This window comes from Papaver somniferum, chromosome 7 (assembly GCF_003573695.1).
Source record: "Papaver somniferum cultivar HN1 chromosome 7, ASM357369v1, whole genome shotgun sequence".
In the NCBI taxonomy this organism is placed as follows: Eukaryota; Viridiplantae; Streptophyta; class Magnoliopsida; order Ranunculales; family Papaveraceae; genus Papaver; species Papaver somniferum.
In genome coordinates, this window is record NC_039364.1 from 71,129,814 (window position 1) to 71,135,624 (window position 5,811).

A 5,811-nucleotide genomic window follows, 5' to 3' on the forward strand; every position below is an offset into this window, starting at 1 on the left:
TCCTGGACCGATCCTAAAACGAGCGGGTAATACAATATGAGATTAAATATCTCACGTGGATACCAAGTAAACAAGCCTTCTACTGTAACCTCGAAACTTTTTTCACTCAAAGATGCCCGACGGCAATACACACAGAAGCATGTGCTAGTTGTTACAGATCTCCAGCAAATCATGATTTTTGGCAACTGCAATAGAGAAAAAGTGACAGCAACGGAGAAGTTAATAAATTCTTCGTCGGGGCAATCATTTCAAAAGCACAGTTCAAGGGGCAGCTCAAATTCGACAGCCTAAGCATCCTACGTTAGAGCAGATACTTTTGCTTTCGCAAGCTTCAAGAACCACCTTCCGAAACCAAAAGGGGGCATACACACAACTAAAGAGTTTGCAAATATTCAGACTCCTTGCATCTTGTTTATATTAGCATACATTGTTATATGCATTTGATACATTTCAATTCGGAATAATGCATACATTTCCATAAATTGGATACGTTTTTGAATACTAATGCATATAATGGAGAACCGGGGCAAGCACCACCGGTCTCATATCTTCATACTGGGTAAAGCGTTCACACGCAATCTCTCCGGACTCCCCCATAAGCGTCTATGAGTGTACGACCAGGGGGAAGGCTTCCATAAGAAAGAGATGCCCAACATGACATGCCCAACATGACATGCCTTTGGCAGCTCAGCGGAACGGGTGTTTGCAAATCATTCAGTTTTACACCACGTCTCCGGGAGATTTTCAACCCCCACCGTTCGGTAATCTCCTGGCCCGAGATTGGCCAACGGGGTGACAGGTTCAAACACTCATCTTACCTCAGCGACAATCGATTTACGATTCCCCACAATGCAGGGGCAAGATCAAACCATACAAATACTTAATAAATTTGTTACTGTTCATAAGATGAATTTACCTTATTTATTATAATACAAAAAACTGATACGAAATGTCGTCCACTTACATTTTTGTGCCAGATAAATTTGAGTAATCCTACGAGGTCCTGTGACCCCAAATAATACGGTATTGTGAAGTAAAAGTTGTCGACGCTACGATGTATAGGTTGTTGCTGCTCAACCGGACTTACAAAGCATGTTCAACTTGAAGCATGCAACGGACAAGCACCAAGCCGGGTATTGAAAATGTCAATGCCAAATACCAACAAAGAACAAGCCACGAAGAGTGCTTGTACCAGTACGATAAGAATACAGAACCTTTCGACAAGGAGCGGCCGAAGGAAACAACAACCGAAGCATGAACGATTATGGTGAGAGGAATTTTTCTTAAGGATCGCTTATCATCGACCCTCAAGAAAAGGGGCAAATTGTAGATACCATAATCTATATGGACACATGGAGGATGATTAGAAGCTGCAGCTGGACACAAGAATACAGCAGCACACACCATATCAACCCCAACACATCTTCAATCCTAAGCTAAGGATAGAAGAGTAATTCTCCGGAAGATATTTTCCCTTTATAAACCAAAACGATTAGGTCTATAGAGGGGGACTGGGTCGGCAGAAGAGAGAGGAGGGTTCTGTTTCTATTTCTTTTCTCTTTTCTATTCTTGCTATGGATTACTCACAAAGAGATTGACGAAGCTCCTTCAATGTAACCCAACAATCTTAATAAACACCTTAACTATTTTTCACCCGTGGATGTAGACACTCCGTTGTCGAACCACATATATGCTTGTGTTGATTTCTATTTCATTTCATTGCACTTAATTTCGTTCATGATTTGAGTCTATATCTTGTTATAGACAGTACTTTATCATGTGTTTCAATTGGTTGTGCTACCAAATTAATGGTGTTCACATAAACGATAGTGAAGTTGAATACCCTGCAAAGAAGCAATCGTATTAGCACAAGTCAGATACAATGAGATTATACATACCTTAATATTCCACTATATCTAGCAAGGTTAGCTCGAGATAACAAGGCAAAAAGAGGCTTTATGCAAAAAGCATTTAGAGAACCAATTGATTAGATCTCAAGTTTACTTCTCTTTTTCTCGGGGGCAACAAAAAGCCTTTTCTGATTGGAAGTTTTCATTAAAAAGAAGAAGAAGATGGACTGGATTATTACTTTTATAAATTTGAAGGGCTGAAAATGACTTATGTAAATAGTTGAACTTTAACAAAAACGAAAAGCTGAAATGACTTATGTAAATAGTTGAGCTTTAATAAAAAAGTTTTTTTTGTTTCTTTTTTCGTCTCTTTCTTTCGTCTTCTCCCCACCGCAAGCCACAATATGTTAGTCTACTAATACCCATTATTGATAGGCTATTTAAAGTAGATTTCTATTTCTATCTAAAACAACAGAATATTTTCTTACCACTTCAATTATCTTCCTTAAACTATTAAAAAATAATAATCATGATCATTTTTGGTTATTGATTTTTTTTTTCATTTTAACTTCTAGTTGTTTATTTATATAATAATATTCTTTTTGAAAATCAGAATCACACAATAACTACGTGGTTCATTCAAAAAAAAATCCATCGCGTTTTAGCGACATTCCCTGTATAGGGAAAAAGAAAATTTAGTTCGCTTCAGTTTTTTTTTTTTAGGAACAACCCTGATCTGCTTTGAAACCTTTTATTTATGAAGAGATCTTATCTCAATATGGGATATGTCTACGTTAAGACTTATTATTTTTGAAGAGATCTTTTCTGTTCTCAATATGAGATATGTCTCCATCGAGGCCTTTTATCTCCGAAGAGATCTTGTCTCAATACAAGACATGTTCCCGCTGGAACATTTATGTATCTCTAGGAAGACCTGGCCCAATAAGAGATTGTTCTCCCAAGAGAAAACCATCGTCTCAATATGAGATATGCGTCCGTCGAGACCTGTATATCTCAATATTGGATTAATCTCCGAAAATATCATATGTGTTTCACTCGAGACCTTGATATCTGGGAGATATTTTTTGCCTAAAAATGAGACGTGTATCGCTCTCATTATGAGCTAAGCATCAAAAGACTCTTTCTACACTAATCTTCTGCTGATCTTCTGTTGCTTATACAATATAAACATGAAAAACAAAGTACTTATTATAAGATGATAAACAAAACAATGTTATCATACTCCCACTGTTCTTCAGAACTATGCTACAGTATAATGATATCTATATTTTAATCTACACGCAAATAAAACATTAGAACAGATTCAGTACCATCACAGGTTCACTTTTGGATAAACCATGATACACAAGAATCTTTACTTCCAAGTCTTTATGTCACTACAAACATGCCTATTATCACTTTATACAGCTATATAAACAACGGTCCGCGAGTTATAACCCCAAAGGTGTCACTATTCATCCACAAAAAACCCATCAAAACAAAAGTAACACAAAAACCCCAACAAAACAAAAGTAACTCGCGGTTGATGAAACCCAAAAAGAATTTGATGAAACCAAATTTTGGTTTCATCGTAAAATTTGATGAAACCAATTTTGAAATTTGGGGTTTTTGTATCAATTTTTAAAAATTTGGAGTTTTTGTATCAATTTTGTTTAAGATGGAGTTTTAATGGATCCCAACATTTGAGTGGGGTTTTTGTACCACAAGTTTGGTCACCTTGGGTTTTTATGACTAGTTTTGTATAAACAAAAACAAAAACAAAAAAATGTTAATGCGCAAACTTAAACATCTTGAACTCAAAATATGAATTAGTATCATCGCAAAATCAATCTTTGGGCATAAATTGCGACATATAAAAAATTCTAGCAAGTTCAAGACGAACATCTTATGCATATCAAACAACAATTTTATTATACCTTTGGGTCGAATGGAATAAGAAATTTGGAAAAAATACAACAAGGCATGATGCATGGTTCATTCTAAATATTACTAGTATGAATTACCTTTGGGTTAATTCACACTTAAACCATCTGAAATTAATCACCACCAAAAAATAATAATCTAATACGGTAAACTAAAATTGTAATTAAAAGAAAAACATACTTAAAACTCGATTAATAAACCTTTAGGTTAATAGAAAATCTAGATGAAAAAGTACTTCAAGACAGTTAACTTGTGCTCGTGAATGATCAACCTCCAATAACTATTCAATTGCATTCATTATAGAATAATTTTTAGTTGCGTTGACTTGTATTCTCAATTTCTGGACTCAAACTTCCAGATATTTCTCCACAACGTTTAAGCCTTTCAGAGTATTTTCTTTTCATCTTCCACTTTCAAAAGACGAGGGTAGAAAGTACGGTACAATCTTTCCGATATCAGCCTACGCAATACACATATTATGTAATCCAATACAGACACAAACTGTCAAGGAGATTACTTAAACAACGTGTACACTTGGTATATAGCTTATGTTCGAATCTGAACCAATCTTTTGAGATCAAACCAAGTGTTGATTAGCGTACAATACTAATACTTTAATTATAACTATATATATCAATAATCATGACGTGGAAAATAAAGTAAAGACACACAACAAGATTTTGTTAACGAGGAAAAATACAAGGCAGAAAAACCCAGGGACCTAGTCCAATTTTCACTACTCTCAGAATTAAGCCGCTATACAAAGACTACTACAACTTTGTATAGTTGAGACCAAGTAATCTAACTCAAACTTACCCAGTTCCTTCAATATCCCTGCGCCTACAACCAATTTGGTCTACGCACGTGACTCTATCTTAAGTAGCTTCACTTGCTGTGAAGACTTTAGCAACTCAACTCATTTGAATTATAATCTGAAACAGTAATGGACTAACCAGTTTCAGTTACCTCTCTATCAATCTCCTAGATCAAAAGGTTAATTGGATATATAGTTGAGTACAAAGGTTTTTCCGTTTAATTAATATAAACTCCTTTGTCTGGATAAATCAACTATGATCAATATTACCGAAATAATCAATCTTAGATCACAAACTATCAAAGTAGATCTCAAAGAAAAATACCTAGATAGATTTTTGATCTATACAACAAGCTTTAAAGTCTATTAGAGATAAGCATCTGTTGGATCCCAATCAATCAATATGCACGAAGTTATTACAAAGATCACATCTAGTCTTCAATCTTCCAGTCTTCAAACTACCCGCACAAGCAACTTGATTCCACTAATGATCGATCACACACGGAATGAAGTATGCTAACAGTGGATGATCAAAAGCCCTATCTTCATATCTAAATGCAATAAAGCAGATCTGAAATTGTTGATCCTTGAACTAGTTCGAGTGACCTTATATCAGAAGAGAAAAATACAGAATAAACAAACTAGATCTATCACGATTCAACTTTACTGTTAGTCAGTCAAATCAATAAGCAAAAACTAAAATACGTTTATTAGTTTCCCACCCACGGTACTACTAGAGCTTCTTTGATCCCACATAAGTCTTTAAACAAAGCGTGTATATTTCACCTAATCAGGATACTCTCCTCTCGAACGATTATCACAAAATACTCCAGTGGGCTTTCCACACAAACGGTTAGTTAAGTGTATATAGGAGATACGATTGTAAGAATTACAAGCTCCACTATTCATAAACTAAGATAGTTTGAACAACAAATAATTACCAAATCCGAAAATACTAAAGATATTTAATAATTATTTATTTTCGATTTTGTTAAATTTCAACTGTAACCAACTCATGTTCCGAAATTTCTCTTAAATGATCACAACTAATATTAGATAGCATATAACATATATTTTACTAATATAGAAACTAGACATATGCTTATCCATTAGGTTATGAAAAGCATAAAAATTCCGAATATCAAAAAGATATTTAGAATATTTCCGTTTCGGGATCTCACCTTAAGTATTAAGGGAAATACT